General features: G+C 46.5%; 1 protein-coding gene across 4 annotated transcripts in view; it reads left to right on the forward strand.

Moving 5' to 3' along the window:
- OLAH (oleoyl-ACP hydrolase) overlaps window positions 1–23,158 on the forward strand; it is a 247,455-nt gene that overhangs the window by 211,854 nt on the left and 12,443 nt on the right. The gene's annotated exons all lie outside the window — the stretch shown is intronic.

Below are 23,158 nucleotides of genomic sequence, written 5' to 3' on the forward strand. Positions count from 1 at the left end.
TGTATGAGTAAAATGTCCAGCTAACTATAACACCACTAAAACTTATAGTTTTTTGAGTGAATTTCAAAGGTTTTTTAAAAACTAATTCCTAACTATATAGCTTCTGAAACCTATGGTTTTTCAGTGAATTTCAAAGGTTTTTTAAATGCTGATTCCTAACTATATAAGGCCTGAAACCTATGTTTTTTTCAGTGAATTTCAAAGGTTTTTTAAATGCTAATTCCTAACTATATAAGGCCTGAAACCTATGGTTTTTTCAGTGTTTTAAAAAAAAATAATTGATTGGTTAACTGGCTTATTAAGTGTAACTTAGTGAATACATATATTAGCGAGTAATGTTTAAATATTTAAATATATGCATGAGTGATGTAATATGTGACGTCATCAGCAGTGCATTGCAGACGTGCAAGTTATAGTGAGTCCAACTAACTATAACGTGGGAATTTCAATGGTTTTATGCGAGTAAAATTTCCAGCTAACTATAACTGGTGTGAAACCTATGTTTTTTTCAGTGAATTTCAAAGGTTTTTTAAATGCTAATTCCTAACTATAACTGGTGTGTAACCTATGGTTTTTTCAGTGAATATATATATATATAAAATTTCTATGGCAAAATGAAACCCCTCATTTTGTTCCTTTTCAAATTAAATGTATTAAGTGTTACCACTTTATTCCAATAAAGATGACTTCAGGTGTGCCAAACTTTTGTCATAAGTAAGACTGTTAGCGTTCTAGTTGTTCTTTAGAACACTCTGGGACATTCTGTCATTGGGCTATAGTTGGGCTACATCTGGCTGATATTTGGGCTACATTTGGGCTCTTTTGTCTCTGGTGGCCATCTTGGGAGACTGCATATCAGAATTTTTTTAATGAAATATAAGAGGATTTGAGAAGTCACTCAAAATGTGCCCTAATTTTTCTTTCTTCAGCACTAATCATAATTTCTATGGCAAAATGAACCACCTCATGTTGTTCCTTTGCAAATTAAATGTTTTAAGTGTTAACACTTTATTCCAATCAAGATGACTTCAGGTGTGCCATACTTTTGTCATAAGTAAGACTGTTAGCGCTCTAGTTGTTCTTTAGAACACTCTGGGACATTCTGTCATTGGGCTATAGTTGGGCTACATCTGGCTGATATTTGGGCTACATTTGTTTTTTTTTGTCTCTGGTGGCCATCTTTGGGCTACATTGGGCTACATTTGGGCTCTAACATATATATAGCCCAATGTAGCCCAATATATATTTTTTCAAAGTTAATTTTCGTAAAAACCACTGGAGCACATATCTTGAGACATAGCAAAGGCACATCGGGCTACCAGTCCCTACAATTTTGCCAAGTTTGGTGGAAAACCATTCAGCCGTTCGGGCTAAAAGTGAGTCCAACCGCCCTATGGAAATTAACATGGGGAAAACACGTTTTGGGACCCCCTTTTATCTCGGCCCCCGCTTGATGAATCCCCCCCAAACTTTCAGGGAAGGAGCGGAGCGCCGCGAGACAAAGTTAAGGAAAATTTCAGGAAGATTCCTCAACCGGCGCCAACGTTATTCCCAATAGAATGTTGCGATTTCCCTATGGAAAACAATCCTAACTATATATACCTACTGGCTATCGCCAGTAGGTAATATATATATATATATATATAGCAATGTGCACTGAAGAAAGAGTGGATATATAAATATAAATATCTAGATGGAGGATTTAGTAGCAGTGTGATTGACTGTTTACTTCACTTATTTATAGTGCCTCACTAAATATATTACCTACACTTCTTAAAGGTATTTAATGGTGTTGGCTGAATCGACATAAGCCAAGAGGTAATTACCTCGGATTCCCTGATTCAACATTCTGAACTTCAATTTACACTAGACTAAGTAAATCGGGCAATCTCAGTGAGCCTAGGTGGGAAGGCTCCTGGCCCGGACGGTGTTCCGGTAGATTTGTTTAAGTCAAATATGACTTTATGGGTGCCAATTATAACCCAGGTTATCAATGCCAGTTGTTTTGCACCTTTTTTGTCAACTTGGGTTGAATCAAATATAGTGGCAATTTTCAAAAAGGGAAATCGTTAGGACCCTGGATTTTTCAGGCCCATCTCATTATTGGATTCTATGACCAAAGTAGTGGGTTGAATAATTCTAGAACGTTTACATGTGTGGGCAGAGGATAGTAAAGTCCTCTCTGATATCCAATATGGTTATCAGTAGGGCATTGGGAGGATTGAGCAGAACCTGAATTTAAGCATCCTTGTTGGGAAATGTACCCGGGTGAAGAAGGGAAGGCTGTTTTTAGCTTTCGTGGATCTCACTGCTGCTTTCGATTCTGTAAGACATACCGAGCTCTTGGAGATCCTTGAGGAGATGGGGGTGGAAGCACAAATTATTCACTTCCTTAAATGCTTTTATTGTAACGCCCAGGCGCGAGTTCGATTCAGTCTGAGCGGCGACTGCACTTACCCCATTCCCTTAAGGAGGGGGGTTAGGCAAGGATGTGTCCTGGCCCCCTTCCTTTTTAACCTTTATATTAACGGCCTGGGAGATGCTTTGCATAAGGATAATAAAGACTTTCCTCAGATAGCCGGACGCCCATACCCGCTCTCCTTTACGCAGATGATGCGGTTATAATGTCATGAACGCAAGTCAGCTTGCAAAGGGTGCTAGATAGTTTTCCAATTTTATGAGTGATCTGGGTCTTAAGGGGAACACCTCAAGGACATTTATAATGATGTGTGGCCGTGGCAGTTGGAGGAGTAGGGATATGTTCGTGGATGGACAGAAAATAGGGCCCACAAAGAGATTCTCATATCTTGGAATACTCTTTGACCAAAATGATTTATGGGCTCAAGCCGTATCAGCAAAATAATTAGTATTCTCAAGAACCATTACCGCTCTTGTTCAGTTTTCAAGAAAATTAGGCAGGAGACCTCCTGTGGAGCTCTTGCAGATTAATGAAGCAAAAAGTGTCTCCAATGCAATGTATGGAGCAGGGTGTGGGGCTTTGCTGATACGTATCCGCTACAAATGGTGGAAAATACATTTTTGAGATATATTCTGTCAGTTCCGAGTAGCATATCTTAGTACGCCTGTCATGCTGAGCTGGGCTTACCATACCTCTCTGATCTCATAAAAATGGAGCCTGTCCTTTTATGGCACTGGATCTGGACAAAAATAGAGACCCAGTTAAATAGAGATATTTTAATGGACAGCCTAAAGTTGGAAGGTGTTTTAAAGATCCCTGGGTAAGGTACGTTTGAGATTTTATGCATGACTTAGGACATCCAGAATATTTTACTGACCCAAGTACCATGCAACCGGTAAGGAGAAAGGACTTAAAAAGAGAGGGCTTCCTGCTGCTGGATACAATAAGATTCTCGGCTGAGATTATAAAACCCAGTGTCCAGCAGAATCAGTTGATTTTAACCACTTTTAGTATTCAACCTTATTTAACAACTTTACCCGATAGCTACAATAGGTTTTTATTGACACAATTTAGGTTTGGGATCCTTCACAGAATTGTAAGTTTCCCTGAAATGAACGACTGGGCTCGAGTAATAATATTGTGTCCCTGTGACAATAACTCAGACCAATCCACTATTCACGTATTTATATTTTGTACATTTTATAGTGAATTAAGAAAAGTATGAATTGCTTCAATCCTAAAATCTCTGGGGATTAGATGCCGCCCGGCGTTCATAGTACGACAATCTTTGAATAATGTACATATTGTGTGGAGAATAGCAATATTTTTAAAGAAAGTAGTTAGCCTCAGGAAAAGTATTGTTATATAAGTATAAGGTTAATAAGTCGCATATGGTGCATTAACATTCCGATTTTGTATATATTGTGTTCTACTGATATTTTGTGTAATAAAATCTGTTTTTATCCGCTCTTATGATTGTCTGAAATAGCAGCTGATACACAATATGTTTTAAACTATTTTTTTGTGCAATAAGATGTATGTTTTTACGTGATTTTATGATTGAAATAACAATCGGATAAAGCTGTCTTTGACTTTGACTTACGCTGGGACTAAGTTTTGCATTTTGGTGAATCAATGTCACAGAAAAATTTACTTTACCGGGGAACGTGTTTTGTGATTTATTATTTTGGCAACCTCATTTGATCAAGCGGAATTTTATGGGTAAATGCTTCTCTGTGGCCTGAAGGGAAACATTCAGTTTAATTGTACGTAACATTGACCGTTTAGCGTGGCGTACTCCACAAATTAAATTGTCATTTGTCGCTCAAAAAAGTTACTTTCGGGGGGCGTGGCTACCGGCCGCTGAAAATGGCCGCCTAGTCCCGGAGCTCCAGGGCCGATCCAGCCCTAACATTAAAATCCGGGCACTTATCCGTCCATTTGGAGTCCGTTGAAGCAGCGGAACACAGGTGGCACGCATCGCTGGCATTCCGGTGAAGATCGGCTGCGGACGTACGCTGTTAACATCCCCGAACACCTGCGGTCTAGTGCGGCCTTCAAGACCGGGAGCTGAAGTATATCCCGAAGGCCGAGGACAGACACACAGCGGCCGCGAAGAGGCACACTGCTCTGCAGCGGCGGAGCACTGGGGCGATCGGACGGCGTCTCCGCCTCACTTATACGTCCTACTGTGCCCATCAAGATCCTGCATGTAAGGGCCTGGCAGACTACTCCGGTTCCCCGGGCTGCACTCCGGTACTGGCCGGCCCTACTATCCGGCCCTCTGCGGTGGATGAACCCATCACCCCGTTGTTAGCGGTTGAGCACTGCTCTGCGGGGGTTGTGATCCGGGTGCCCTGGACTGCGCTGCCTCGTGATTTCTGGGTGATCCCCGGCTCCAGTGGGCATTGAGGCATCTGTGGGGGGCCTTGGGTGCCGGCCCTGTGATCCTGACCCTGCGCTGTGGTGAGCCCCGGACTGGACTGCTGTCTACCCTGGAACTGATTGGTGTACTTGCCACTGGCGGCTGCTATTGCCGGGCATGCTCTACCGCATTGAGGTGTGGGCTTGAATATTGGCCCGGATTGGGACGGTCTGTGGGGCCTCCTGCTTGTTGAGGGGGTGAGAACGCGGTGGCTGAGGGGGTGCTTGCCTCACCATTTAACTGACCTCTTTCCCTCCGCTCCTCCAGGCCCACGCTGTTCATAGCACCTTGGAATCCACGGCGCGGACTGCGGCCTAGCCCGGTTACATACTGCAGGCCCCCTTCTAGCTGCTCGCCGTTTGCATCTGTGAAATATCTTCCTATCCGCGTCGACATGGCGGGCAGAGGGCCCAGGAATCAGACTGCACAGGGTAAGCTGGACAAATATGCTTATGATAAAGGGCCGAATGTGACGCCACCGCAGGGTAAGACTCAGGAGGGCGATTGAGGGAAAAAAATCACGTTGGAGGACATCATGAAGGCACTGACAAATGTACAAACGACGGTTGGAACAATCTCTACGGACGTCTCCCTGCTACGGGCGGACTTCCACAAAATGGCGGCTAGAGTGAAGGAGGTGGAGATAGTGACGAAATCCCTGGACCAGGACACTTCGGACTTACAAATGTCAGTGGCCCGCTTGGAAAAAGATAACAAGATGCTAGCAGATAAGTTGGACGACCAAGAAGGACGCGCAAGATGGAACAACGTGAGAATCATAGGTGTCCGGAGACGGAAGGGACCCGGGCGATGGATCTTTATGTGGAAGAACTGATAAAAACCAAGCTGCAGCCGAAGGGTCTATCTCATTTCTTCTCCGTTGAACGTGCTCATAGAGTGCCGGGGGGCAGCCGAAGCCAGGAGCTCCCCCAAGACCTGTCCTGGCCCGTCTCTTCAATTTTAGGGATAGGGATGCAATTCTGCAGGCAGCAAGAATCTCCCCCCTATCCGAATACAGAACTCAACCGTCTCCTTTTTCCCGGACTACACGGCGGCCGTCTCAAGGAAACGTCGCAGCTTCTTTGAAGTCAAGAAACTACTTTGGGCGCAGGAAGTGCCGTACTCCATGCTTTTCCCTGCTAAACTGCGGGTGGTAGATGGAGGGCGGGCTTGGTTCTTCGATACGCCGGAGGCAGCTCATGAGTGGCCAGAGGGATGGCGAACTGTGAATAAAAAGGAACCGAGACCCAGACCACATCGTCGCCAAGAGGGAGACGACACACCAGACAATCTGGGCTCTGGCAGCCAAAAGCCCCACCGTGATTTCACCCCTGAAGAGGAATAAGAATGGCCACACTGTAACTATACCCTCGTAACGGATGAGGCAGCATGGACGTCGATGCTTTAGCTGCTTGTTGGTTGCGGACTGGGGGGGACCGGTTGGACTCCAAAAAAGGCTGATGCTTCGTAGGACTCTCTCCCCTTAACCGCAAGTATTGCAACTATGGGTGGGACGAAGAACTCTGCTATGTTGGGGTGGCGGGCAGTTGTAGGTTCGCTAAGCAGGGAGGCAGGGAGGGGGGGTGGTCGTTGGGGTGGGAAGGTAACTGTTGCATATGATTCTGTTGACACTATTGTACGTAGGGTTTTCTTTTTAGGTTTGTTGGCATTCTTTTTGTTAGGACAGCTATGTGCCTTGACGTGTCGATTTTATGGGACGCTTGCAGTGCTAAACGTTTTGACATTCCTCCCCTTTGCTGATGGCTGATCTCAATTCACAGGAATCACAGGCTCCTCTGGCAGCCCTCACTCTGCTTACCTGGAATGTCCGCGGGTTAGGGGATAAGGTGAAGAGGGGTCTGGTGCTACAGTATCTGAAGCGCTGTGGCCCTGCGGTGTTTTTTTCGCAGGAAACGCATTTGGTGGGGTCAGCAGTCCGAGCTATGGACAGGTGGGGTTATAAGATGATGGTCCATGCAGAGTTCTCCTCAGGTTTTAGGGGTACGGGAATCCTGGTTAGGAAAAACGTTCCCCTCGTGGTGCAGCAAACACGAATTGATGACCAGGGCCGCTTCGCGGCGTTAACCTGTCAATGGGAGGGTGAGTTGCTCAACCTTGTCTCTGTCTACATACCCCCAGCACAAGCTCACTCTGCCCTCACAGCATTTCTACTTACATTGCCGGTTGCGACACTGCTAATGGGGGGCGATTTTAACGATATTATTGACGGAACCCTGGACAGACTCCCTGTTCGAGCGGAGATGCAGGGTGGGCAATGCCTCCTAGGTCTAGCGGATGCCCTGGGTCTCACAGACAGTTGGAGATTCAAACACCCAGCTGAGACACGCTTCACTTTTTACTCTGCAGTACACACCTGTCTCATGCGCATTGATTATTTTTTTGTCTCCGCGGACGCTCTTGGGGGTTTGGAGGAGGTCCTTATACATCTGAGGGGTATATCTGATCACTCCCCAATATTGTTGAAATATACCCTTCACTGGGCTGGCAGGAGACGCATGTTTCCGTTACACGCCGGCTTTCTCCAGGTGGCACCTATCATGTCAGCACTGACGCGTACTACTAAACACTTCTTTCAGGAAAATCAAGGCTCGGTAGACTCCGCATGCACGCTCTGGGAGGCGTATACAGTGGTCCTCCGGGGTCAGGCAATGGCCTCCATCACGGGGCACAAGAGGGAGCGGCGCGCGACCTTGGACGGCCTAGAGGCAGAATTATCCTTAGCCATCGCGGACCAGGAGGCCCACCCGTCTCCTGGGGCTGCCCGCACGGTTCGTCTGAAGCAAACTGAAGTCCTCACCCTCCAGAGGGAAATGGCACACGCTCGGATCCAGGCCACTCGGCATAGGATATACGAGCTGGGTGATAAGGCGGGGAAGATGCTAACCTGGCTAGACATAAAGGAACGGGCGAACAAAGTTATTGCTCAATTGAAGTCCCCCGAGGGCTCCTTGGTATCTGACCCTGATGGGATAGTTAATATTTTGGCTGACCACTATGAACGAATCTACGCCACGCAGGCGTCTTACACGATTGCAGAGGCATATGACTACATTAAAGACCTCACGATACCTAAGCTCTCCCCGGAGGCGGCGCTTCTATTGGAGGCTGATATCACTACTGAGGAGGTGCAGGCCGCTACCTACGCCCTGGCGTCTGGTAAGGCGCTGGGTCCAAACGGGCTCCCAGTTGAACTTCACAAAAGAACGATGCTAACGACGGCCCCCTTTTTCTTGAGTATGTTGGCTGATAGCCTCGACAAGGGGGAATTGCCGAGAGAACAGCGCTTGGCCACGAATGTCGCGATTCGCAAGCCGGGCAGACCGGAGACGGACAGTGCCTCCTACCGCCCGATCTCTCTCATCAACGCAGAACCTAAAATCCTGGCCAAGCTACTAGCATTACGTCTGACTCCACATCTCGCGTCACTGGTCAGTCCGGACCAATCCGGATTTATGCCGCACCGGAGCACGGCCCATAATCTCCGACGGCTCCACGCAGTCATGGCATGGGCGCCACTTCTTGAGGAACCTGCTGTCATCCTTTCGCTGGACGCTACTATGGCGTTCGATACAGTGGAATGGCCTTACTTATTTGCAGTGCTCCAACATATGGGATTTGGCCCCAAATTCTGCGCCTGGATTCGTTTGCTATATACTAAGCCTTCCCTCTTGGCCGTGGCACAAGGCAGGGGTGTCCGCTGTCCCCCCTGCTGTTTGCTCTGCTATTATAACCCCTCGCGATTTGGGTCAGATGGGAGCCCTCTATCAAGGGGATCCGCTGGTCCGCTGTTTGGGAGGATCGTATATCCCTATACGCGGATGATATACTGTCATACCTCACCTTCCCTAGAAAGTCTATTCTTGTATTATTAAACGTGTGTGAGCTGTTCGGCAGAGTGTCTGGTTATAAGATCAACTGGACTAAGTCCGTTCTTTATGTCCTCGCTGGCCCTCCTCCCGTCTTGCCCCCGAGTTGCCCCCTAAGGGTTGCAGCGACCTCATTCAAATATCTAGGTATCCTTATTACATCCGACCCTGACGAATTCTACAGTCTGAACCTCCGCCCCCTGCTGGAGAGGTTTAAACGTGACGCTAAGGTATGGCAGACTCTTCCCCTCACACTCCTAGGCAAGGCGGCGCTGTATAAAATGATGGCGCTCCCGCGTTTCCTTTACGTGCTTGAAAATTCCCCGTTCTTGGTCCCTACGGCTTATTTTAAAGCGATAACTGCGACGGTACCCCACCTGCTATGGGGCGCAGGACCACCTCGAATCGCCCAGGATAAGTTAACTAGAGACTGGTATGATGGGGGATAGCGCTCCCAAACATTGAGCTCTACTACTGGGCGGCGCATCTTAAACAGATTAATTTCTGGCTGCATGCCCCGCAGGCTGAGCCGGCATATCTCGCCGACATACACTCTCTGGACAGTAGAGGTGTACTTCGTACGCTGTACTCCCGCCGTCCCCCCACGGATCTGATAGGCCCGACGCACCACACAGTGCAGTTCTGGTACAAAGCCAATAGACGGCTTAAGTGTTCGGGCACCGTCACCCAAATGACACCTTTGTGGGATTCCTATCAATTGGGCTTCCTCAGTACCAGTAAGGGGTTCCAGGCTTGGGACACCATTGGCATATCAGGGGTGGGTGATCTTTGGAAGAAAGGTACGGTGGTGGACTTTGCCCACCTGCAAACACAGTACGAGATGTCCCAGACGGAAATGTTTCGATACCTAAAAATTAAGCATGCGTTACAATCAGCAATACCGCCGGGTACTGCCTTGCAGGAATCGACCCCGCTTGAAGATAGACTCCTGTCAGAACACATGACAGACAAGGCCACTTCCTTTACTTATAGGAAACTTATTACTAACCTACCGGACGTGATGTCCAAATTGAAACAGACCTGGTCTGAGGAGGTGGGTTCCTTTGATGACTCCGAATGGCAGGAGGCTCTCTCCTCACCGCGCGAAACTGCTATCCCCTCCAGATTAAAGCTGGTCCAACTCAAGGTACTTCACCGTACATATTACGCGAGAACAACCCTTCACAAAATAGGTAAAGCCACACATAAGTTCTGTCTCCATAACTGTGGGGAGGAGGGAACGTTCTTTCACACCATCTGGGACTGTAGATATATGTCGACATACTGGACTGCAGTAATGCGCACGATTTCCCAAGCGATAGACATATCCTTATTGCCAGAGCCACGTCACTGTTTATTGAATGTTTGGGAACCCAATGACCTGAACCACCGAGAGCAAGATTGGGTGATGTTGGGTATGATGGTGGCAAAGCGCAACATTGCTATGTTCTGGGGCTCTGCAGTTTCTCCGACCCTTAATAAATGGTGTAGAGATATGGATGAGATGATGGCGGCAGAAAAGGCTGTCTTTATTCACCGTGATTGCCCCAGGAAATGGGATGGAATCTGGGGGGCTTGGAACAAATTTCGAGGTTACATTTGTGAGCCGCCTTGTACTGATGGGGAGGGTGGAGACCCAGACAGTTCCTTGACAGCCGGCATGAGGGGATGGGGTTTTGAAATGTTGATGGATGGATCATACTCTGGGACTAAATATTACCAGGCGCGGTGCGTCCATTGGACGTACGGGCGTAGCCCCCCTGCCCGCAGCTCCCTCGGCGTCTCTGAACTTCAGTAAACTTAATCAGTTTACTTAAGTTCAAAGACGCGGGGCGCCAAGAGAGAACTGACAATCATGTCAGTCAGCATGACGTCGGACCGCCCACCCCTTCAGGGTCTGAAGGGGTGGGGGGTCTGACATCATGTTGATTGACATGATTGTCACCAGGGCCAGCAGGCAGCAACACAAGTGCGCATTTCTGGGGACGGAGGGCACATTTTTTACCCGTGCCCACTCATGCGCACTTGTGTTTACACCTGTTTGCGCATGCCCATTAGGAGCCCTTCGGCCTCCTAATGGGCATGCTGTGGGCGAAGAGAAACCTGTGCCCCAAGCCAATCCTGGCGCTGCTGGCAGCGCCAGAATTGGCTGAGAGCCAGTCCACTCCAGAGGGCCGTTAGTGAAGGCGCCAAGCCAGGGGAGCAGAGGTGGCGCGGACCGGCTGACGCTGTGAGGTAAGTTTTGTTTTTTATTATGTAATTCCCCGCTCTACCCCCCTCCCTTAACCCACCCCCCTCCCTTCCCCCGAGCCGCGGCTGGCATTATGCTGCTCTCAAGGGGTTCCTCGAAAGCATTATGCCCATGCAGTAACTTGTAGGATATTCAACTTCCTAAAAAAAAGAAACAGTTTAAGAGCCTGTAGATTTCTGTGGAATTGCAGGACTTGACAAGACATTCGATAAAAAGATTTTAAGAGAAAGGTTAGCGAACATACAGTACGTCCTCCCAGCCAAAGGAGCAAAGGGTCACACACTGCTAAGAAAGTTAAACTTGGAGCACCTGAGTAGAGATATCATTGGCCACTCGACAAACTTTGCCACTGGCACAGTAGCCAAATAATAAGACACTGTCGTAAGATCAAAGGGACACCAGAAACGTTTGTGTTATAGGCACAAGAGCCGGTAAAGACTCTTGGGGTTTCTTGAAATAATAAAGGAGTGCCAGGAGAGCTCGCAATCGAATCATCTTGTAATGTGCGCTTGCTTATAAATTAACAACTACTACTAGAATAATCGCCCTGACAAAGTTCTTTTTACAAGAACAAAATGCGTTGGCGGCCCGGTGTTTTGTCATAAATTAAAGAAGAATAAAGAAAATCTGAACACTGTCAAATATTGGAAGGACATTCATAAATTCACTGTTTTTTGGATACTTGTATTAGGTGGTGCAACCCACAGTGGGTAGAAAACCTGGAGAACGTGTTGAACATGCGTGTAAGGTATGGACAGGGACAAGTCAAACTGTATGTTCTGCTGGCTGGCAGTACTATGTAAGGTGCAAGCTATGTCAGGTTCATACTCTACTAAAGTCGGTCTCTCTCCCTTCCTGACGTACTCTTGCTATGTCTGTTCTTGTAAATCTTCTAAAAATAAGGGCAATAAAGAACCTGAGCGCCCGCCAGCCCCCATGAAGTATGCGGAGGACCCCCCCACACAAGGCAGACTTTCGTAAAAAATGTGAGGGGGCGCTGGGTTGATATAAAGGCAGGAATTGCAGGGCAAAGATGACAGCAGCCTGGCTCCGCCTACCCCTCTATCCTCCTCCCCGAACACTGGGCTCCGCTTCAATGCAGGGAGTGCGGGCCCAGAGTTACACCAGTGCTGAAACTGTAAAATAATTATGAGCAATTATTGCTAACTAGAGGGAGCAGGGACTTTGAGATTTCCCCAAAAAGTATTTGGCTCTCAAATGAATGAGGAGAAGAAAAGGACACATGGCGAGTGTGATTCCTTCCTGCTCTGTTAGGGAAGCAACCTGTCAAACACTTCATGTCTCACTCTTGCATGTGCAGTATGCCAGTCTGATTAAAGTTCGAGATGACTCTTGCAAGTGTCACCCACCCGGTGACTGTTATGACTTTGGAAGCCTCCAGGAGCAAGGCCAGGGTGCTTGACTTAAACACTACTCTTAATTTGTCTCCTTCAGCTTAGGAGTAGTACATCCAATGAACCTCTTTTAAAGGTCTATTATTAGTTTGAGGCCACAGCCCTCTGTTATATGAAAGATTCGAAATGTGTATCAATAAATATCCAAATGTACTCATGCAGAGATTTTGTTTGAAACAAAACGTTTATCTGCCTGAGTGCTATTTATAGAGTGAAAACCTCTAGATATAGGCTTGCCATAAACGCATGTTGACCGAAATCCATCATCAACTAACTTTCTGTGCGATTATATATTGAATAATGATTGCCATAATATTGTAATTACAATATAAGAGAGTGCTTCGAAATATATAGCTCCTAGGTAATGTGGCAGACCCTGAATTATTGCAATATTACATGATGTCCCCCATAGACCCGACTGAATATTGTATAGCTTCAAGCCAATGTATTTGATTAATTGTGCTACTATTAACACCAATTAGACCCATTTTTATAAAACCGACTTTGTGGCAGTATCTACATGTCGTTATATGACATCCCTTTATTAATGTAATAACTGCACTTTCGCAGTTGCTTTATTAACCTGCTTGCTTCTCACATTTGCTTGGAAATGCACCATTTACCCACTCTTTAAAAAAAATCTCGGGGGAGAACCCCACTGAACCCTCTTTAGATGTTCGTGCTCGCTCGCGACAGTGAACTGCGACAGAAAGTTTACGCCTCCCCACTTTCAAATGTCACCAGCCACCACTGAATATTACACACTGAAAGACAGTAGACACCTAACCACATTAAGCGTGCACAGTTTTCCTAAATTATGACAAATTACTCCAAGTTACTTCCCAGATTGGTTTGTGTTCACCCCCTATCTCTCCTTTTAGTGGTATGGTGGTGTCCAAAGATATTTAAATCGTCCCTTCTGAGATGTGTCTGCCGTAATTTCAGTCGTTAAGCCATAAAGCAGCCACACTTTGAAAAGTCACAATCGCTCTTATAGTCTGTAAATGCATGGTGCTTACTTTTAAGTCAGACTTTCAAGTGCTTTATAGGTAAGCCATAAAATCTGATTGAAGTTATTGGCAGACATTCTTTGATATGGTGTCATTACAGAAGCTAGGTTACCAGAGCAGAATTTGAAGATGCAAGGTAACCAAGGCTGAGACATAAGGGACCACTTTTGAATCCGAGCAGCTGGATGCAGGAGATGAACAATAGCGCGGTGTAATTGCTGTTTTGTGAAAGCCCGGCTGAGGTGCTGGTTTGTTTTGTGAAAGGGAATAATGTCAATGCAGAAGATGGGTGTGGGAGGAGGGTGGCTGTCTTCTTGATGCAATATGGAATGCGTGCTTTGTGGATACTCTGCCATCTGTCAAGTCCATCGCCAAGTACCTTTTCAAAGAGACTGTTTCTAAGATGCACATACCGGCTCGAAGCAGCCTTACTCTTGGAGTATTTATCTTCTGTTTCCCAGTACGTTGAATAGTAACAGTGAATAAACTGTATTCAGAAACTAGTAAGTAAGTAAGTAAGTATAAAATTTGTATAGCGCACTACTCACCCAGAGGGTCTCAAGGCGCTTGAGGGAGGGGGGGTACTTTACTTATCGAATATCTAAGTTTTTAGTTGTTTTCTGAAGGAGAGGTGGTTCTGTGTAAGGCGGAGGTGGGTGGGGAGAGAATTCCAGGTCTTGGCCGCTAGGTAGGAGAAGGATCTTCCCCCCATGGTGGATCTTTGGATGCGTGGAATTGCGGCGAGGGCTTGATTGGACGAACGTAGTTGGCGGGTGGGGGTGTAAAAGGACAGGCGTGTGTTGAGGTATTCGGGTCCTAGGTCGTAGAGGGCTTTGTGTGCGTGGGTGAGGAGACGGAACGTTATTCTCTTGTTGACGGGGAGCCAGTGAAGTTCTTTCAGGTGACCAGAAATGTGAGCTTGGCGGGGGATGTCTAGGATGAGTCTGGCTGAGGCGTTTTGGATGTGTTGGAGTTTTTTCTGTAGTTTGGCTGTGGTTCCGGCGTAAAGGGTGTTTCCGTAGTCCAGTCGGCTTGTGATCAGTGCATGGGTCACCGTCTTTCTTGTTTCGGTGGGGATCCAACGGAAGATTTTTTTGAGCATGCGTAGGATGTTGAAGCATGATGATGAGACGGCGTTGACTTGTCTGGTCATCGAGAGGGAGGATTCCAGGATGAAGCCTAGGTTGTGTGCATGGTCCGTTGGTATGGGTGCGTTTCCTAGGGCCGGTGGCCACCATGAGTCGTCCCAGGCGGAGGGGGATGAACCTAAGATGAGGACTTCCGTTTTGTCTGAGTTCAGTTTTAACCGGCTGTTCTTCATCCACTCGGCTACTTCTTTCATCCCTTCTTGTAGGTTGGTTTTGGCGGTGTTTAGGTCTTTGGTGAGGGAGAGGATCAGCTGGGTGTCGTCTGCGTAGGAGATGATGTTGAGGTTGTGTTGGCACGCGATGGATGCGATGGGACTCATGTACACGTTGAAGAGGGTGGGACTGAGTGATGATCCTTGTGGTACGCCGCAGATGACTTCGGTGGTCTCTGATCTAAAAGGGGGGAGGCGGACTCTCTGGGTTCTTCCGGCGAGGAACGAGATGATCCAGTCCAAAGCTTTTCCTTGTATTCCGACGTTGCTGAGGCGTTGTATAAGGGTGCTATGACAGACTGTGTCGCAGGCTGCGGAGAGGTCAAGTAGGATGAGGGCAGCTGTTTCTCCGTTGTCCAGTATAGTTCGAATGTCGTCTGTTGCTGCGATGAGGGCGGTCTCGGTGCTGTGTTTGGCTCGAAAGCCGGACTGTGAAGGGTCAAGAGATTTGTTGGATTCGAGGAAGGCGGCTAGCTGACTGTTGACGGCTTTCTCAATGACTTTGTCAGGGAATGGGAGGAGCGAAACGGGCGGTAGTTCTTAAGTTCAGTGGGGTCTGCTGTGGGTTTCTTCAGGAGGGCGCTGAGTTCGGCGTGTTTCAAGCTTTCCGGGAAGGTAGCGGAGTTGAGGGAGCAGTTGATGACGTCTCGGAGATGGGGTGCGATGATGGAGTCTGCTTTGTTGAAAATGTGGTGAGGACATGGGTCGGTTGGCGACCCTGAGTGGATGGAGTTCATCAGGCGGATGGTGTCTTCAGTGGTGATTGGGTTCCAGGCGCAAAGGTTGTTGGAGGGGGGTTCTGGTTCGGAGGTGGGTGAGGTGGGCTGGTCTCCGGACTGGTCTCCAAAGCTGTTATGTATGTCAGTGATTTTGTTGTGGAAGAACGAGGCTAGAGAGTCGCAGAGGTCTTGGGAGGGAGTGATGACGTTGGTGCCGGCGGTGGGGTTGGTAAACTCTTTGACGATGTTGAATAGTTTCTTGCTGTTGTGGGTGTTCTTGTCGAGCCGATCCTTGAATGCTGATTTCTTGGTGGCTCGGATCAGTTGGTGGTGTTTGCGGGTGGCGTTCTTGAAGGTGGCCAGGTTGTCAGTGGTTGGGTTTTTACGCCAGGCTTTCTCGAGGGTGCGACAGGTCTTCTTGGATTTCTTAAGGTCATCATTGAACCAGGGGGCTTTTTTGCTGCCTTGCTTGATTTGATGGTTTTTCAAGGGTGCTAAATCGTCAGCGTTGTGGGTGATCCATTGTGTGAGGTTGGTGGCAGCTTGGTTTGGGTTCGATGATTTGGCAGGAGGGTTTTGGTGAAGCGATGTGAAGAGCTGGTCGGTGGTAATTTTGTTCCAGTTTCTGCGGGGAATTGGTTGTGGCTGGTTGTGGGTCGTGGTCTTTTGTAGTTGAAGTGGACGCAGCTGTGGTCCGTCCAATGGAGATATGCATATGTGTTTGCGGTTTTTCTTTGTGTTCAAACCCTATAGGTACTAAACTGATGATGAGCGACGGGGAGGAGATGTTTGTTTCCTGGGCAGGGAGATGGAATGCTATGATTATTTTGCACACACATTTATTTTCAACGTTGAGTGTTCAGCTTTCAGTGTACCTCTTAATGTAGCAAATGTGCTTGTTTCAACGGGCTCTCGGTATCGATAGACAAGGAATTTGTAGAAGATTGGAATGATTTTTGTCAGGCTCACACACCTTGGCGAATTGTGGAATTAGAGCTCTGATTCTTTGCTGGGGACCTGTTTTGTAAGTGAACCCAGCCAGTCCATTACATGTCCGTTTTATGAAGAAATGCAGGTGCTGTTTTACGAGGATGGCATTAGCTTATTTGTCACCAGCTGCAAGTTTCTGAATAGATTGCATTGAGTCATCACCTTATTTGGGAAGCTATGAGGGTACTCTGGTGTAGCCACCCACCTGCTGAAGGCATACGTTCTTGAATTAAACCAGTACAATCCTTTGTTAACCACTCATTAGGCTTCTGGATCCACTTGCCTGTCAGTCAGTGCACTTTGCAGAGACTGGTTGTGATTATAAACTCGTGTGTTCCTGGTGTAGACCAAACTAATTGGCTCTAGGGACATTCTTGTAATCGAGCAGTGAAAAATTAAATTGTATTTGGCATATTTCTCAATATAAAACTCATTAACTTAGATCTTTTTGGTACAGAAAAATTAGCATTAGAGGACTAAAACAATCTAAACTCTTCCTATACTCACAATTGTTAAATGAGACCATCTCATCCCACCCAACCTCAGCTCCCTGAGACACCAACTGACTCAAATGAACAGGTGCCAATCTGTGGCTTGATATGACACCATTGGGCATTGAGACCACAAACACAACATTAATTTGGTTTGGTCCATCTGAGTTCCTTTTCATGGTTACCTCTTAATTTTTTAATATTGACCATCATTGTACTGCAGAATGAGAGGGACAGAATCTCCAATATGCGCTTCTTTGACATGGGTGTCTCCTGAGTAAAGATTATAATGCGGATGACATGAAGGTGCTGTTTTGCTAAAGACATCTTGGGGACAATCAGAAAGTTGACCAAGTAATGCATTCTGGCCGTTGCTTGCCATTGGCGTTTTTGGAGTTTGTAACTCACATTTTCTGGCTTTATTTGCTTTAGGCTGTCCAGCTCAAGTTCATCCCTCCCATTGCCCAAACCTTGTTTACTGTATTCTTCCATGAACTCGCTGTTTGTAAACAGGCCTTTAAATCTTGTTCTTATCTTGTCATATTTGCTGTGCATTCAAAAGGTCAAATGTCAGGCTGTCTTCCAGAGAGCATGGGATTTATTTGTATTTTTCTCACTTCAAAGTGATAGAATTTATGTGACCATCATGTTGGCTACTTGGGTTCTGCTTCATGCAACTGCCCTCTACTCTGCACCTTTAAACACTAATCCACTCCACGTCACTGCACTCTTATCTGCACCACTCCATGGCTCCCTACTCTACACCACTCCATCCACTGTACTCCCACTACTTTACTATGCACCACTGCACTCTACATTGCTCCACTCCACACCTCTCTACTCTGCAACACTGCACACTATGCCACTGCACTCCACTCCACACCAATGCACTCTACTCTGTGCCACTTCACTGTACGCCGGTGCACGCTATGTCAATCCCCTCTATGCCACTCTAATCTACTCTGCACCACTGCACTCTACTCTGAAACAATCTACTTTATGCCACTGCACTCAACGATGCTCCACTGCACTCTATGACAAGGCACTCTACACTTATTTACTCAAAACCAATGCCCCCTTCGCCAATCTACTCTGCACCACTGCACTCTACGCCACTATACTCTACGCTATTGTGCTCGGTCACTGCACTCTATGCCACCCTATTCTACTCTGCATCACTGTCATCTACGCCACTGCTCTCTATGCCACTCTGCTCTGTTCCACTTCACTCTTCACCAATACACTCCACACCACTCTACTATACACCACTGCACCCTATGACCGTATACTCTGCCACAGTGCACTCTGCCACCGTACTCTATGCCACTGAACTCGATGCCACTCTACTCTGCATCACTCCACTCTATGCCACTGTACTCTGCACCAATCCACTCTAAGGCACTGCTCTCTACTGTATATCACTGCACTCTGTGCCACTTCACTGTACTCTGAAACAATCTACTCTATGCCACTGCAGTCTACACCACTCTATTCAACTCTCCGCCACTCCACTTTACTCTGTGCTAATCTACTCTTCACCACCGCACTGTACGCCACTATAATTTACGCCACCCTACTGTACACAATTGCACTCTACATCACTTTACTCTGCACCACTCTACGCCACTGCTCTCTATGACACTTTACTCTGCAGCACTGCACTCTCTGCCACTGCATTCTCTGTGCCACTTTACTCTCCACCACTTTTCTGTGCGCCACTGCACTCTACGGTTCTCTTCTCTACTCTGTCCCACTGTACTGTATGCCAGTGAACTCTACACCAATACACTCTAATCTACTATGCACCACGGCACTCTACATCCCTCTATTCTACTCTGTACCACTGTACTGTATGTCACTGCTCCCTACACAACTGTATTCTGCACCACTATTCACCAGTATACTGTATGTCACTGCACACTATGCCACTGCATTTTGTGACAGTGCACTTTATGCCACTGCACTCTACGCCACTGCACTCTGACACTCTACTCTTCATGACTACACTCTATGCAACTGCACTATACTCTGAATAACTCAACTATATGCCACTCTATGCCACCACACTCTAAGCGACTCTACCCCAATGCACCGTATGCCTCTCTACTACTCGGTATCACACCAGTCTATGCTGCTTCACTCTATCCCGCACCACTCCACTCTGCACCACTCCATTGTGTGCCACTTCAGTCTACATCACTCTACTATGCAACACTGCCCCCTCCGCCTCTGAACTCTATGCCAATGCCCTCTACACCACTTTACTCAAAATGAATACACTCTGCATCACTGCATTCTATGCCAATCTACTCTGTACCACTGCACTGTACACCACTATACTCTACACCACATCATTGCACTCACACTTTCCTCTGCACTCTACACCAATGTACTATACGCCACTGCACTCTTCACCAGTGCACTCTATGCCACACCACTGCACTCCACGACACTCTACTCTGCAGCACTACACTCTCTGACACTGAACTCTATGCCACTCTACTCTGTGCCACTTTACACTGTGCCACTGCACCCTAATCTGCCCCACTCTACTGCACTGAAAGCAATGCACTCTATGCCACTACACTCTACACCACTCTAATCTGCTGTGCCCCACTGCACTCTGACATTGTACTCTATGCCTCTGTACTCTACTCTACCCCACTCTAATATGCACCACTGCACTGTATACCACTCTAGTCTAGGCCACTCCACTTCGCACCAATCCACTCTGCAACACTGCACTCTACGCAGATGCACTTTACTCCTCTACTCTGTACCACGCCACTCTTCCCTGCACCACTGGAGGCTAGGCCACTTCACTCTACTCTGAAACAATATACCCTTAGCCATTCCACTCTACGCCACTCTGCTCCACTTCACTCCACTCTACAACACTGCTCTCTACGCCTGTGCACTTTATGCCACTACTCCATACCACAGCAGTCTACCCTGCACTAGTCACCCTACACCATTTCGCTCTACTCTGAAACAAGCTGCTCTATGCCACTGCAATCATTGCTCTGTGTCTCTATTCTGCGGAACTGCGCTCTATGCCACTACTCTAAGCCATTGCATTCTACCCTGCACCACTATACTCTACCCTTCACCACTGTACTTTACGCCTCTTCACTCTAGGCCACTCTACTCCACTCTACAACACTACAATACAGTCCACTCTATGATGTTCTACTCCATTATACTCCACTCCACTGACATTCTACTCCACCCTATGCCACTCCACTCTACTCTACTGCACTCTACTCCATTATGTGCTGTTCTGTGACACTACTCCACACACACAGCTCCTTCTATGCCACTCCATGACTTTATTTCACTCTGTCCTAGGACACGCTACTCCAACCTACTCTGTCATTTGTACTCTGACACTCTACGCAAAGCCGCTCTGACATTGTATGTCATTCCGCTGTATGACTCTGCTCTATGCCACTCTACTCTACAATACTCTGCTCCACTCTACGCAACACCCTCTATACCGCTCCATGACACACTATGCCACTCCACTCTATGACACTTTACTCAACTCTGACACTGTACTCCACTCTACACCACGCAACTCTATGCACTTCCACTCTGAGACTCTACTCCCACCATGACACTCCATAACACTTTACACTACTCCATGACACTCCGTTTCACTCCTCTGAGCTCTACAGTACATCACTCCACTTCACTTTATAACACTACACTCTACTCCACTTTGCGACAATCCACTCCATGCCACTCTCCTTTCCCCCACTAACATTTAGCCATGCTGAACAGCAGTCACTCTGGTGTAGAACATTGGTAAAAACGCATTGGCAAAACCAATAGCTATTACATAGGCAAGACATATTGGCTTTGCCAATGCTTGTTTGTATTTGATTGGGCTGAGAATTCCAGATTTTGTCCACTTGTATCACATAGTAATAGCCTCCAGTATAAGGCCTATTTATTCTCTGTATCTAGAGCAGGACTTCCCCTCCAAGCACAGAGCTCTCAGAGAGGTACAGATATACAGAGTCGAATCACAAAACATTTTAAACTAGGGATATTTCATGTCCTTGGTGGTAACTTAAGGCAATGCTTGGCACACACACCCTTTACCACTGTATTATGAACGTAGGTTTGTGGAGGTGGTAATGTGTCACAAGAATGTTTGGGCATTACTTGTTGCATGCCGGTGAAGTATTCTATTGTTCTTTGTGCTGCTTTGGTTTTGGGCTTCACTATTGTAATGTGATGTTGTGTTATATGCAGTGTTTAATTTGTTGGAAAAAAAAGAAACTCATAAGAGCCAGTTGGCCACTACAACTTGCCCCACCCATTGCCCATACCATCGCTGCCAATGCTAGTACCAACACAACTACTGCGCATCATACTCCTACAAGTGGGACCATTCAGAGTTATGGTAATCTGTTTTGCTGCCTACTACAGCTTTGACAATTACGGCTCTATGTTATTCAGAAGGGAATTACTTAATTTATTGTAGTAATTGATAGAATTGACCTGTACCTCTTTTTCCACGTTGGTATTTGCATGCTGCACAGGGCCACTCATCTTCTACCCTCTGAGCTTTTGGGGGGAGTCGGATTTTAATTTCTGTCTTCAAAGTCATTCATTCTGTTGGTGGTCCCTTCTGCCCGTATTTAACCTGCAGAGAGTGGTATAAGCTAAATTGTTATTAAGGTGATCCATTTTCATGGAGACATACAGCCAGATTCATCATAGTAAAATCGGCTCGCAAAGGGCCAGATTCTGAGAATCTGGCCCTTTGCGAGCGCTATTTTTGCATTTGGGATTCATCATCCCAAATGCAAAAATCTCAAATCTAGAACTCGCTAAATTGCGATGAATTGCATTTAAGGAATCTCAATTTGCGATTCCTTAAATGCAATTCATGAACCATTTGAAAATTGCGAATTCGCAATCTGGGGCCGCTACTTACCGCGAAGTATAACTACCTGGTAAATAACGAAAACTTGGAAAAATGCACTTTAGTGCATTTTTCTAAGTTGTATGTTACACACACATATGTCCTTTGGACATGTGTGTGCGCAACATCAGTGTACATTATCATTTCAGGGATGCTACAGGGTGTCCTTTGGACACCCTGGCACCCTTGAAATCACTTCCTTATTTGCGATTCGCAAATTGCTAAGGAATGACTCCCCATTCATTCCTATGGGCCTTTAGGCCCATAGGAATGAATGGGAAAGCCATTCCTTATTTGCGATTAGCAATTTGCGAATTGCAAATAAGGAAGCAGTAGAAATCGCAAAAAATATTACGATTTCTACATGAATCCCGTTTTGCGAGTCTTTAATAGCGATTCCTTAATAATCGCTATTAAGGACTCGCAAAACATGACAATGATGAATCTGGGGGATAGACCTTTGCTGATTTGGATTTGCCATAATCACTCATTTACAAAGCAGATATATTCCTTAGCGATCCAGATGTTTGTCTTCTTTTTATATTTATGGTAGTGTATTTCAAACATTCAAGAATGCTTCTTAGTCAATGTATGTGTTGCACATAGGAGTATTGAATATTGTGCACCTATATTGAGCCACTATCTTAAGAGTGTGATTCCATTAGCTTACCCTGCTCCAAAAGCTCTCTTGCGTGGGATTTTGTGTGCCTACCATGACAAAAACAACATTCTGGGCCGCGTTTTCTAGTCTTTTCACAGAGGAAATGGGTAGGACAGCTACGTGGGTATTACATTCTGTGTGATCAATCAACAGGTGCAAGGGTGTGAGAATCCATAGTCGAGAGATTTTGGGTATATGGTTTTCTCAGTAGTTCTAAAGATCTAAATTATCTGTGTGGCAAATCTTTCAATCAGTAAAATGCATTGGTGGCACATCAGTGTGTTTGTTGGTTTCATTGAACAGAAGTCTTGATCAGTTTATATGCTTGGAAAGTCCTTCATTAGTTAATTACTGAAATGTGAAAGAGAGGCGAGGAGGTAATGATTCAATTACTTATTAGTAGTTTTGCTGAGTCTGAATCTTGATTGCTCTTAATCTGTTCTTCCTTGTTGCTTGCTTTCCATCTCAACCTTCTGTGATAGAAAGGCACTGTTCAGACCTGCTTGTGGTGCTTGGTATCAATGCTTCTAGATCAGATCCATTATGGGCTCCACCTGGGATTGTGGGTTGGGAGTCATCAAATGTTTGTATTTT

This window comes from Lissotriton helveticus, chromosome 10 (assembly GCF_964261635.1).
Source record: "Lissotriton helveticus chromosome 10, aLisHel1.1, whole genome shotgun sequence".
Classification (NCBI taxonomy): domain Eukaryota; kingdom Metazoa; phylum Chordata; class Amphibia; order Caudata; family Salamandridae; genus Lissotriton; species Lissotriton helveticus.